This window comes from Petaurus breviceps, unplaced genomic scaffold (assembly GCF_028583685.1).
Source record: "Petaurus breviceps papuanus isolate PSGF00001 unplaced genomic scaffold, PetGlider_PUasm1.0 419, whole genome shotgun sequence".
NCBI lineage: Eukaryota > Metazoa > Chordata > Mammalia > Diprotodontia > Petauridae > Petaurus > Petaurus breviceps.
The window spans coordinates 10408057-10422440 of NW_027186324.1; the positions used below are offsets into that span (position 1 = coordinate 10408057).

Consider the following 14384-nt stretch of genomic DNA (forward strand, 5'->3'; position numbering starts at 1 on the left):
CTCCCTCCTCTTCCTCCTCCTCCCCTCCCTCCTCTTCCTCCTCCTCCTCTCCCTCCTCTTCCTCCTCCTCCTCCTGTTACTGTTTTTCATCCTTCATTCTTGAAGAGGACCAATAGCATCATGAGTGTGCTGTCTTATATTAGACTGAAGTGAGGCTGAGCTGTGCAGAGTCATCAGCCTCACTCTGTTCTGCAGAGTCATCAAAGTCCAGTGGCAAGAAAAAATCAAGACAATTGATGATGACCTGGGATACAGTGAGTGACCTCGGGCTTTCTAAATTAAAGTCTTTTCCAGGTCTCAGTTTGTCTGAGACAATGCCCATTCAATGCCTAAGGGCTAAGTAAGAAATAAGACAAAAGATGGCCTAGTTTATCAACACAAAAATATCATTTCCAAAAAAGAAGCTGGCAGCTCCTAAACACAGACAGTAAAGATGGGGTTCAAGAAACTACAGAGAAGGTACAAAAGGTAATCAAGCTGAAGACTGGTAAAATGAGAGGCTGAAGTAGATAACCCTTCCAGACCTCTTCTAGCTCTAAATCTATGAATAGCCCTAAATTTCTTTTTAGCACTGATATCCTGTGACTCCGTGAAAAGATCTACGTGAATTGCAGGGCGAGTCAGCATAGAGGGTCAGCAGCTGGTGTTGGATGTGGCATGATCTGTTATATGAAAAAAATCAATGATGTAAACAGGTGGCTTTATTTTTTCCTTATAAACTTTTGACTACAGAATTCAGAGCCCTGATTGCTGAGAAAACTCACAAAGGCCCTAGTAACTAGACATGAAAATTAGCTTTTCTCTTCTGGTTTTCTATTTTTCTCAAATATATGAATAAAAACAAGCTTTGATGTTTAAAGAGTCACAGTAATTCCAGTGTTTCAAGTGTCCTACAGCTCCAGGATGAACAAAAGTTTTGTTTCCATGTGTTAACTGGCTTGTTTGTTTGTTTTTTGTAATCATATGTGGCATTGGGATAACAACAATATAAGATAAAAAGAATGAGAATAAAGTTAACAGATACATGATGCTTTAAAGTTTACAAAGACCTTTTCATGAATCTTCTCATTTGGTCCTGTGTGAGGTAAGTGAATTAGAGATTATTATTCCTGCTTTGCAGGTGAAAAAACTGGGTTTTAGAGTAGTTGAGTAGCTTACAAATTATATCTGAGATGATTCAAACCCAGGTCTTCTGGAGTCCACATCCATCACTCTACCCATGTACTTTTTTTTTTGGAGGGGGGCAGGCAAGGTAATTGGGGTTAAGTGACTTGCCCAAGTTCACACAGCTAATAAGTGTGTCAGGTGTCTGAGCTCAGATTTGAACTCAGGTCCTCCTGACTCTAAGGCCATGTATTTTTCATATGTTCCCAGCTCCTTCTCTTCTGCCAGATCAAAGCCAGTTTGAAGTTTATTCTTCCTTAGCTGCCTTTGAATGGTCAGGAATAAGTGAACTTTCTGTCATAACATAAAGAAGAATGTATTCCAACTCAGAAAGGGTTGAATTCCTTTTTTTTGTTGTTCAGGTTTTCTGTTGAATTTTATTACAAGGATGAGTTAGACGATTGAAAAATTTTAGGCCAAAAAACCTTTTCTGAGCAAATGAAAATGAGGCATGTATTCTAAATCAATGCCCTGGGCATTTCGTCTATAGCACAAGTAATAAAACCAGTAGGAAAATACAGAAGTACTTACCCAAGAAAGGAAACTCAGATTTTGAATTGATATCTCAACAATGCTCTTTTGGTAATAATAATAGCTGGTATTTTGTAGCCCATTAACTTTTATAAAGTCTCTCATATACAGTATCTCATTTAAGTCACCCAACTACCCTGTAGGGAGAGCTATTCCAAGTATTATTGTTCCCATTTTACAGAAGAGAGATCTGAGACCTAGAGAAACAAAATGACTTTCCAAGGGCCAAACCAGCTAGTTAGTGTCACAGGCAAGATCTGAACTCAGGGCCTCCAGACTTCAAGTCCAGCACTCTATTACAGATGAGACAGAGGGAGATTTTATTTTTTCAAGTATTAAGCATCTAATTTTTTTCTTCCTCATACCTTTCTCTACCTTTTTGAAAGAAAGAAGAAGAAAAAAAGAACCCCTGAATCACATAAGTATAGTCAAGCAAAGTATGTCCCCACTGTGGTCATGTCTGTAGTCCATGACCTCTCTGTCATGAGGTGGACAGCATCCGTTAGCAGTCCTCTGGAATCGTGGTTGATCATTGCATCGATTAGTTAAGTCATTCAAAATTGTTCATTTTTATGCTGATGTTTTAGTATAGATGGCTCTTCTGGCTCTGCTCGAGTCACTCCGCATCAGTTCATATAAGTGTCTGAAATCATCTTCTCCCTCATCGCTTATAGCACAACAGTTTTCCATTATATTCATATACCTCAGTTTGTTCAGCCATCCCCAAATGATGAGCATCACTTAGTTTTCCTCTGTTTTTTGCCACCATAAAAAGCGCTGCTATAAATATTTTTATATATAGTATCTTTTGATATATATATATATATATATATGTATATAGGATCTTTTTCTCTCTTTTTGGGATTGTGTTGTAACTGGGTCAAAGGGCATGTGCTCTTTAGTACATTTGTGCATAATGCCAAATGCTTTTCCAAATAATTAGTTTCCACCAACAGCACATCGATGAATCTGTTTTCCCATAGCCCGCCTAACATTTCTCATTTTCTGTTGGTCATCTTTACCAATCTGATAGGTGTGAAATAGAACCCCAGATTGTCCTAATTTATATTTCTCTAATTATTAGTTTATTATCTAATTATTCAGACTGGTGTCTTTCATATATATATAATATTATATATAGCATGGGTTTATTCTCACAAAGACTTACCTGTTCATATCTTTAGGATATTCCGCCATGTTGATAATGCTGGTGTTGGCTGGTATTGTCAAAACATCAGATATAACAATTACCCTGAAATGTTCAGGTTTTCTCTTTAAAACCATGGATCAACAGAATAAAGACACTTTAGGTTTTTGAAACGGGCACATTCTTTTCCTCCTCATCATGCAGTGAGTCCGATTCCAGTGTCTAAACTCAGCAGCACCCGACCAAGCACTTGCACTGAGATGAAAAAGCTCAGAGAAGGAGCTTATCCCTTGTGGCCATTGGGTGAAAGGCATCCTTCATCTATGATGGGAGTCATAGCTTCCATCTGCTCCCAAATGTAAAGAACATGTGCAGGCCACTGTTACCAAGCTACATAAACTCTGGCCTTTCAGACTTGCTGACATACCAGGCCGTCTGTCATTCAACAATTACTTCATTATACAAATAACCTTTCAGAGGGTGGTCTCGGTGTCCTTATTTGTGGGGAGCTGGTGTTGACATACTTCTTTCCCTTGAAACTATCTTTTAGGCTCTGTTTAGGAGGAGATGCTGCAGAGGTGATTGGAATATTTAATCATTATGGCTTTTTGAAGTTAGTACAATGCACCCATTATGAGAAATCTCTGGGCACAGTTACAACCAAATACACATCATTAATTCTTGGATTCTCCCCCAGATTCCTGTCTCCCTCCACCTCGTTCAGGCAAATCTAATAATACTTTGTGCTTGGATAGCAACTTTCACCAGAAGATCTAGACACTTATAAACTTGTATTTATCTATGGGCATATATGCGCGTCTTGGCGGAACCATGAATATTTATGTGCTTTTGTTCATCCTGGGGTCTTATCCCTATATAAGGAAAATGTTGGCTCTTTGAATGTTGCCTTTGGAAGACAGACAGACTTTGAACGTATAGACTTGGACTAAGGTTGACATAATTAATAAAAATCCTTTGAGTGAGTGCTTCAGTGCAGGATGTCAGAAGCTCTCTCAAATAAGAAGGAAGGTTCCCTTTGCTAACTTTACATTTTTAAACTTATGACAGCTGTGGCTGTCTGGGGGAGGGAGAGGGAGAGTTAGAGAGAGAAATTTAGCCAATGTAAAAACAAAAGCTATCAATAGAACATTCCTTTGTAAAAACTCTAGCACATTTAAATGGAATTGCTCTTTTAAATCAATATCTGATGTTGGTGTCCACCAGAAAAACAAGAGAGAAAGAAGAAAGGAGGGGGGATCGTGGCGGGCAACAGCACCACAAGAAGTTTAAAAGGAAAAAATTAAATCACTTGTTTAAGCCTTTTTGGTCTCTATGTAATTGAGCTGTTTTTTTCCCCCACTAAATTTGTGTGGCAGAAAGAGTACTGGATTTGGAAATAGAGCAACTGGATTCAAGCCCCAGCCCTGATTTTTACTACCAGTGTGACCTTTGATCACTGTCTAGGCCTCAGTTTCCTCATCTGTAAAATGAAGGTGTTACACTGGATGATGGCTAAGGTTCCAATTCTAACCCTAAAGTCTACTGGGTATGTTGGCTCTTGCCTGTAATCCCTGCTACCGAAAGAGCCAAAGCTGGTAATATCCTTACTAAATCCAGCCCAATTATGGTAAGTCTCGGGGAGCAGATTTAAGTCTTTGTGCCAATCAGTAATGGGATTGGGTGCTGAATGGCACCTCCATCTTGGGTAAGATAGGAAGACCTAGTCTCAAAAATAAAAAAAATTTCAATCCAATGATCATAACACCTTTTAGCATCAGGCTGCCATGTCCTCTGTCTCTCATTTAGGCTTGTTTACATGTGAGAGGGAATTGAGGATCTTCTCCCGCCCCCAACACATACCCTGAAACCTTTCAGACTTACATGCATCATTCTGGTTACATGCTTGGAAGCTGAAGGGCATTTAGAATGTTAGATTTCAAATAGGTGCAACCAGTGTCCCTTGAGAATCCTTGAATCCTGTGTTCATGCCAGCAAGCATGAGTGCTGTGGTTATTTACTTTGGAGCAGCCTTTTATTCCGAGTAATTGCAACCATGGGCAGTAATGCAGTGAAAGCTGATCACCTCAGTAAAGTGACCTACCCAGGGGAATGGAGAGTAAAGACATGTAGCCACAGCCAAAAAGAGAGGGAGGCTTGAGACGCCCGGTGGGAATGGCATTCTGTAGGATGAAGGCTCTACTCAAATGAAGAATGAACATTTGGAGCTTACAGGATGAAATTCTGAAATGCCTGGATACTGGGAGAAGGGGCAAAGGGGGAGTTCAATGTGATTGAAATTGAAGAAGGGACTGAGGAACGTTGAATGGCATTTCTTCCTTATGGGGAATATAGATGCCTGGAGGACAGAAATACTTATATTCTCCTGCTCCATATTGCCAAATCATGAGACTCCTCAGATCCTGGGCAGAAACTGGAGAATAAGATTGCTGTGAGGTGTTTGTAGAGAATAGAAGGGATATTTCTCAGTTTGACACTGGTTGAGTCAGAAAACCATTAGAGTTTGTAAACAAGATTTCCTTCTGGCAAATCACAGGTCCATAGAATTTATAGAACTGGAAAAGTTCTTAGTGATGTTCATCTAATTGAAGCCATTCATTTCACAGATATAGAAAGTAAGGACCTGAGAAGTTAAATTATTTGCCTGGGATTATGCATGTAGTGAAAAAGAAGAGCCAAGATTTGAACCCAAGTCCTCTGACCCCAAATGCAGTGTTATTGTCATTAAATTATGTTGTAGGGGAACCATTCCATTATGCCAGATTAAATCACTTCATCAATGAGATTTTTTAAAGTTTTAAATAATTATAATGTCAAGCACTTTGTTAGGTACTGACAATATAAAGACAAAAATGAAATACATATAGAATAAAACAACATCTATTAATTACCTCTCCAGAAAAGAGAGAAATTACAAAATTACTTCCTTGCTTTTCATAGCAACTTATTTCTACCACTTAATTCTGAGCCTTCAACTGGCTAAGAGATCTCACAGAAGCTCTGGAAACTATATATGGAAAGCAGCTACCAAAGGTTCCAGTTCTGATGTGAGTTACCTCCTTAATCTATGAAACAGGGATAATAATCTTGGTAATTCGCTGACTTGGGATGGGGCTCAACTCATTAATGATTCTAATTGGAAAACCACATTGGCAAATTGTGAGCTTCGTGAGAGCAAAGACTGTTTTTGATCTTTATCTGTGTCCTCAGTGCTTAACATCACCTGGCACATAGTAGGTGCTTAATAAATGCTAGCTGATTGACTGACAGCTCATTCCAAGTAAGCAGATTGTGTTTCAGCAGATTAAGTACTCTACAAAAATATACAATTGCCTTGGCACATCCATTCAGTCAACAGGCATTTAGAAAGTATCTCTTTTGGGCATCAGGGTCACAGAGATACAATGGCATGGAACACAGAGTCCCAGCCCTTGAGATACATGAAAAGCTGATTGACTTTCATTCTAGGACCTAAATAACAACACCCAATACAAAAGATTGCCCTGGCCGAACATAATTAAATACCTTTATGAAGAGTATAGATGGGCAAGGAATGCTATCCGAGGGCTGGAGGAAACGGGGAAAGACAAAGTTTCAGGAGAGGCAACACACAGGGAATGCTGCTTTGACTGCTGCAGAGAATGGTTTATGTGGGGGTAAACTGAAAGATCAGATTGGAAAAAGAGGCTAATCAGAGTTCCCCTGCAGTCTGGAGCTGGAAATACGACTTTTCCTAGGTTAGTTGTAGGGTATTTTGGGTGATCAATTATGCAAATCATGGCTCAAGCCTCTAGCAGTATAATACTCTCTATAGACACTAATCAAGGCCTATAATTAAACAACAAGGTATAGAGTTAAGGCAGAACAGTAAACTGACTCACACAGAAAGATAACCCTCTCCTTGGGCAGTCGTCGGAAGGGAAGGGTTTTTTAGCATTGCCCTAGAGATCTGTGCCACCACTTGGGGCAAGAATTACCTTTACTCCATCAGCCATGACTTTCCCTCCGTGGAAAGTTAATCTTGTGTGTTCCTGTCCTTTCTGGTGTCTGGAATCCAAACTCAATGAGTAATGCTTCCATACTGATGCTCCTCAGACTGACTTCCCACCGGCCTCTCTCGGCCTTTGCCATCTCCAATAAGCATTCAGGGTTTGTCTGGCAGGCAAGATAGTGTTCCACTCTGGCAAAGGATACCCCTTTCTCTGTCAAGAACCTCTTTCTTTCTCCTTCCAAAATATAGGCCTCTTCAAGTAATCTTTTTTTTTTCTTTTTGGAGGGCAATTGGTGTTAAGTGACTTGCCCAAAGTCACACAGCTAGTTGTTTTTGTGTGAGTGTTGTGTCTGAGGTCAGATTTGAACTCAGGTCCTCCTGACTCCAGGGCCGGTGCTCTATTCACTGTGCCACCTAGCCGCCCCTCTTCAAGTAATCTTTATATCCAGACACACACACACACACACACACACAAAATGGATAGATAAAAACAGGTAGATGAATAGAGGAATGGATTAGTAGATGAATAGAACAAATAAGTAATAGATGAATGAATAAATAAATAGATAAACTAATGAACATTTTTTAAAGTAGTTAGTACTTACAGAGTGCTTTGAAGTTTGCCAAGGACGCATATGTGCTGACTCATTTGATCTTCACAGCAGTCCTGGGAGGTAGGTGGTCTGAATCCCAATTTTAAGCATGAGGAAATTGAGGCACAAAGAGGGTAAGACTTGCCCAGGGTAACACAGCTACGAAGTGTCTAAGGCAGGATTTGAACTAAGGTCCTCCTGATTCCAAGCTCTACACTATTCATTGCCTCACCTAACTGCCGAGGTCTCACCGCATTTGGAAGAACAGGTGATGGCCCCACTCAACACTAGCTTCCTTGCCTTGTCTATTAGGAGCAAATGCGTTTAGACAAGAGCTTTTTACTGGCAACCTAACACCCACATAACTCTGGATTAGGATGAGATGGGCACGGAGGGGCCCAGAATGCTTCAGTCCCACCTCTGGCAACTTCATCCAGTTTTAGAACTTTCTCTAGCAGCACTTGCCTTTATTATCAATAGATTATCCAAGTCTATCCCTTCTATTCTAGGAATGTAGTTACTGAGAAAGTCTTTTCAATCATTGCCCTAACCCTCAATCTCTGTGCTTTTGTGATATCCTCAAACCTTTGCTTCATCATGGAAATGTGAGGGGGCAAAACTGGGTGTCTTCCCATGAATAGCAACCTGTTAGGATTGTGGGTGAAAGTGGCCAAGGCTAATCCAGTTCAAACAAATTGTGCAAGGCCCTCAGGGTGCCATCCAAGGGCCAATTCCAGAGAACTGCAGCACCTGATAAAATTGCTACCCATGCCTCAAAAGAAAATAGTAATTGTTTTTTGTGTGTGTGGCCCATATTGAAATTCGGCAGGTCACAGCTGTTCAGCTACAAATAAAAACAAACACATTGGCCACCCACTTTCAGAGGCCAGAATTTGTTTTCATTTCAAACGCAAGTACCATTGCTATTCTTGCCTTATTCCAGGGGACAAAGCACTGGCTATGGGGGTCAGAAAAGACATGAGTTCAAATCCCACCTTGGGTACTTACTAGCTGAGTGGCCCTGGGCAAATCACTTAACCTTTCACAGGCTGACTCCGTCATGATTGTTTTCCTTCTTATATTTATTTCGGACAAAACAAGAGCTGAGAGCAGAGGAGAGAGATCTCAAACTGTGGGAGGAAGGAGAACTGGTTGTGCCCTGGCTGGTGTATCCACTGATGAGTGGCTCCAAAGGTCAAATTGCTTTTGTGTTGTTGTTATCATGAAGATTGTCTTCTCAAGAGTACTTTGGCTACCCTCAATGGCTTCCAAAGCATGCCTTCTTCACCAAAGGGAGAGGAGAAAGAAGGGGGGGGGGAGAGAGAGAGAGAGAGAGAGAGAGAGAGAGAGAGAAAGAGAGAGAGAGAGAGAGAGAGAGAGAGAGAGAGAGAGAGAGAGAGATCTGAATAAAAAGGTAAAAAGGAGACACTCAGTCTGAGCGTCCTGGCCACCAAACAGGGGAGCCAATTCTGGTATTGTTTCCACCTGTAGGTTTTGAGTACCCCACTGTCCCAGGTTTCACAATTTTCTACTCCAAAGATTGAACCAATGGATACTGTTAAGGAGGTAAAAAAAAAAAAAAAGACATGCAGTCTTCCAGGATTGGTGTAGAATGTAATTTCTCCAGCAGCCAGCAAGGCTGGGCCAACCATGACTGAGTCTGCTTAGCCGGTATGGTATATCAGAAAAGCAGTGGTTGGAGTCTGGGGAGCCAAGGCCCAGGGTGGAGCAGAGGGCTTTCAAGGGTTTCAGCACACTGAGTCAATCCCAAAGAACAAAGAATCAGATAATAATGACACCATTAAGTCAATAAGCATTTAAAAGCCCACTGTGTGCCAGGCCCTGCACTGGGAGCTGGTGTATAAGGAAAGCCGAAAAGGCAATCCCAGCCCCCGAACGTTCACAAGCTTTTCGAGGAGACAACAGGCACAATATCTACAGAATAGAAGGCGATCCCAGAAAGAACCGGGAGGTAGGAAGTTTGAGAGACCCCAAAAGACCTCTTGTAGAAGGTGGGATTTGAGTTATCTTGAAGGGAGTCAGGAGATGCCAATCAATCTGTCAATCCATTCAGCCTTTACTCAGCATTTACTATGGAGCAAGCATGTGATCCTCGGGAAAGACTGCTGGCTCTCTTTCCTTTATGTTCCTTGCTATATGGGGGTGGGCAGGAGGACAGGATGAGTGTGTGCTTGCACCTGGGGAAGGGACAGACTTCTCAGGTACAGCTTCGTAAGGGCTGAGTTAGATCTTTCTGGAGATTCATGCAGATGTGCTAAAGCTCCTGATGTGATGGGTAGATTGTGCCTCCCACTTCCGCTGCAGGGAGATGAGGATGGCAAGGCACAAGGCACCAGGGATAGACTTCTAATAACTAGAGAAAGGCTCTGATGTTGAAGATAGGTTCCTACAACTGTATCAGCCCTTCCCTCCTCACCAAACCTCTGGCAATCACACAGCCTAATCTATAAATCCAAGAGGGAAAAGAAAGGCGTCCGGCAAAATCTGTTACATCTTGTCCATTCTGGGGCTGCTGCTCCTTTTCTGGCAAGACTGAGTACCAGCTCCCTCCCCCTGGCACATAGTAGGCACTTAATGGAACAGTAGTAATTGTCTCTATCATTCATTTTGCTGTTTGTTTGTCTACAGAGGGAGTGCCACCTGCTGGATAGGAATATGGAATATGAATAGGAATGCTGAATAGCCATGCTGATAGGAAGACCTGTATTCAAATCCTACCTCCAACATTTACTAGGTGTATGAGTGTGGGAAAATAAACGAACAACTCCAAATATCTGTTTTCCTAGCTGTAAAATGGAGATAATAATATTTACAATGCTTACTCCAGGGGGTTCTAATGAGAATCAATAGAGGTTGGAAGCACCCACTTTTGAAAAGGGACAGGGTCAAGGTAGAGAAAAGAACAAGTGGGGAGGTGGGATAGGAGGGAGGGAAATAGAGTCAGTCTTTCACAATATATCCACTATGGAGATGTTTTGCATAGGTACATATGTACAACCTATATTGAATTGCTTATCTTCCCAGTGAGGGTGGGTGACAAGAGAGGAAGGGAAAGAATCTGGAATCCAAAGTTTTAAAGTCAAATGTTTAAAAATATATACATATATTATTATTAATATTTTACATGTAACTGGGAAATGAGATATACAGGCACTGGGGCAAAGAGATCCACCATGCCCTACTGGAAAGTCAAAGGGGAAATGGGGGCATTCATGGGAGAGAGCAGATTGGGGGAGGGGATATTCCGTGGGATCGCTCCTTTGGGGTGGTGGGTAGGGGAAAAACAGGGAGAAAATTTGTAACTCAAAATCTTGTGGAAATGAATGATGTAAACTCAAAAATAAAAAGAGAGAAAATATAAAAAGAGAATAAAGACAATGTAGGTAGGGCTTCAGAACCCTTAAGAACCTACATATATGTCAGCGTTTGAAAAAGTAATGCAGGAGCTCTCTGCTGACCTGGAAATGTTGGAGTGTGCCTTGGGAATGAAGCTTATATTAGGTCCCAGGTGTCAAAAGGGGTTTCCTCACCCTTTGAGAAGAGGTTTTATTCTTATCAAAAAACAACCCTAAACTAAAAAAATCAGCCCCAGCATTGGCTGAGCGCATTCTTCTAGCTTTCTCGCCATCCTTTCATCGCTGCCTTAGTTGGACTCCTCCTTGCTCTTGCCGCCCATTACTCCAGGCACAATATCGGGGTTGCTCTGGGCTAAATCACCAATGAGGTGGCTTGTTGGATTTTTTCCCTCCCTTCAGAATCCCATCTTTCCAGAATGATGACCTCTGATAATAATAACAGCTATATTAGCTAACATTTGTGTAATGCTTCCTCTGTGCCAAGTGCTTTGCAATGATCTCATTTGATCCTCACAACAACTCTGTGAGGTAGTTGCTATTATTGTGCCCATGTTACAGATGAGCAAATTGAGGCAAACAGAGGTGAAGCGACTTTGTCCAGGGTCAAACAGCTAGTAAATATCTGGGACTGGATTTGAACTCAGGTCCTCCTGACTCCAGAACCAGCAGTCTATCCACTGCACCACCTACATAAGCTTTTGGCATCCATAGATCCTAGCATCACCTTTGAGAATTCAGTTGGGACTTTAAGTAAAAAGTTTTTGTTACTGTGTTCTAGTCTAACCACGGGTTAATCAATTTTGCAGTTGACCTGAAGACCACACTTTTTTCCAGTACTTGGAGCTCCTCAGGTTTGAAAAACATCCATTTGACACTTCCTTGTGCCCTTCTCTTTAAAAAAAAAAATGTTATTTTTATTCTAAACTTAAGCATCAAATAGTCTGGACATTTGCATAAATATAGTAGGTCAGGAAAAGATTCTACATGACATTGTAGGTCTCTATTATTTATAGCTTGGTTTTCTTTTTTTTAAGTATATAATAAGTTCAAGCTGTAGATTCCAGTGCTATCATGTTTGTCTGTGTTTTGTTCTAGGAGTAACAACCACGCTAATGGCATTTCTATAGCGCTTCAGAATTGCGAAGTCTTTTGCAGATTATTTTATTTCATTGTCTTCTTTTTGGTGGTGGTTTTTTTTTTAAGATACTTCAATCTGGAACAATGGCTTCTTTGAAATAGGATTGCCAATTTGGAGCTAAAAAGGGAACTGACAGGCATAACAATTCAATCGTCTCATTTTATGAATTAGGAAACTGAGGTCCCAGAGAAGTGAAATGAAGGGCCCAATGTTTTGTGAGCTATTAACAGGGCTGAGACTTGAACCCATATCTACTGATTCCAAATCCCACAGTCTTTCCACTATGTCATACCTACCTTATTTGTATAAACTTCCTTATTTGCCTTTGAGTTCCATAGTCAAGGTGTGCTCTGATATTTGCACCTCAGCAGAGATTTCCTATATTGCCTTTTCACATTCTAGAAATGACATGGCAGTGAATTCTAATGTAACTGGCAGATCTTAGATGCCCAGTTTGTGCCAGACATTGTTAATTACTGGGTATGCAAAGACAAATAAAATAGGCTTGGCCTTCAAAGACAGCAATGTGTACACGTAACAGGGTTTTGGTCCGGGTCCATATTCTTATAGATTGCTACAGTAGAAGGAGAATCAAGAGAAAGCACTAATAACTGGGGTGGATCAGGGAAGGGAAAGCAACCCTTAGTTGAGCCTTAAAGGAAGAAAAATATTGCTTCCACCAAAGGAACTGGACACGAGTCTGTCTGTGAACAATCATGGTGCAATTACAGCTGAAGACAACATTCTCTGTTGGCCAGATACTTGGAAATATGTCCCAGTGTTGAAGTTCATATCACTGGAAGGGGACATAGTGAAAGGGAAAAGGGATGCTTTAAAAAAATATTCTCCTTACCATTAATAGTTTCTTCAAATCATAAAATCTATGAGCTAGAAAAGATCCAAGTCAACTAGCATTTTTTTAAGCATCTGCTTTGTGCCAGAGACTGTGCTAATCTCTAATCAACTCAATCATTCAATCATCCTTAAGGAGGCTTGCCTTAAGGGACACAAAGTACAATAGTCAAAGTTCTTCACTCATGGGGCACACCAAGGTGAGGCAAGCCAAAGAAATGGGTAGAAGTTACAGAGAAAATTTTAGGCTTGTTGTATAAGGAAAAACTTCGGTAGCTAAGTGGTGCAGTGAATAGAGTGCTGGGCCTAGAGTCAAGAAGACTCATCTTCCTAAGTTCAAATCTGGCCTCAGATACTTCTAGCCATGTGACCCTGGGCAAGTCACTTAATCCTATTTGCCTCATCTGTAAAATGAGCTGGAGAAGGAAATGGCAAACCACTCCAGTATCTTTTCCAAGAAAACCGCAAATGGGGTCATGTAAAACCAAGCATGAGCAGCTTTTCAGAAGAATGCTGCTATGAACAACTTTTCAAGGTTCTGATTACACAGTATAGTGAACACTCTATTAAATAACAAATCAGCGCAAAACATTCACAGAAAATCAAGGTACTGCATTCACAATGTTACAACTTATCACAGAAAATACAGCATTCACAACAGCTTATCACTAAAATGGCCACATAGTTTTCACCACACTGGTCACAAAGTTTTGAACAAAGAACAATCATTTAGTAACTCAATCATTCACTCCACTCAATCATTCAATCATCCTTAAGGAGGTAAGCCTCCTTAAGGGACACAAAGTACAATAGTGAAAGTTCTCCACTCATGGGGCACACCAAGTTACAAAAAGATTGCTATTCAGTCATCATTCACTATTCAATCATCAGAAAATACACAAGCCTTCCACCCCTAGGTAACTAGTAAATTACAATTTCTCAGTCAGTACACAGTGTCCAAGTAAAGTCTTCTTTCAGCTTGACTCGGGGTGGTCTCTCAGATTCCATGGATCCCCTTCCATGGTCCCAGGTCCTACCTGGATTCACCAAACTGTCACCTGGGTTCAAAGGCAGACAGGTCCTTGTCCAGTTCTCCACACACTTCCTGTTCCACACTGAAGCTCACAGAATCCAGTCCACCTTAAATCCTTCACAATCTATGTTCCTGGGAAGTTAAGGCTTATCAAAGACACAAATGGGTTCATGCAAAGTACAAGCATCACAGTCATGCTTCCTCAGTCTGTGGCAGCTCCAGCTGGCACTTGGATGTCTTCGGCAGCCCCTGGAAGTTCCCAGAAGCTCCGGCTGGCCCTTGGACTCAGCAGCTCCTCAGCAGAAGCTCCAGCTGGTTCCCAGAATCAAAATCACTTTACCCAGGTTCCCAAGATCAAAATCATTCTCTCTAGCCTGGGGGGACTTTCCTCTTCAGCCTCCCCAGCAGGCAGCAGCTTCTGCCTCCGTGAAGCTTGCTTCAAGAAGATTTGTCACACACACACACACACACACACACACACACACACACACACACACACGGCATTAGCTCCTTCCTGTTTCAGCCAACCCCTTCCTGTTA

At 41.3% G+C, this 14384-nt stretch overlaps 1 protein-coding gene and 1 long non-coding RNA gene across 2 annotated transcripts in view; one reads left to right on the forward strand and one right to left on the reverse strand.

Annotated features, from left to right (window-relative positions):
- Nucleotides 1-8752, reverse strand: part of LOC138171243 (uncharacterized) — a 24923-nt gene extending 16171 nt beyond the window's left edge. Inside the window, exon 1 of the long non-coding RNA XR_011170837.1 lies at nt 2864-8752. This is a non-coding gene — a long non-coding RNA (uncharacterized lncRNA). The remainder of the gene's footprint in view (nt 1-2863) is intronic.
- Nucleotides 1-14384, forward strand: part of NHS (NHS actin remodeling regulator) — a 485191-nt gene that overhangs the window by 298305 nt on the left and 172502 nt on the right. The window lies entirely within an intron of this gene.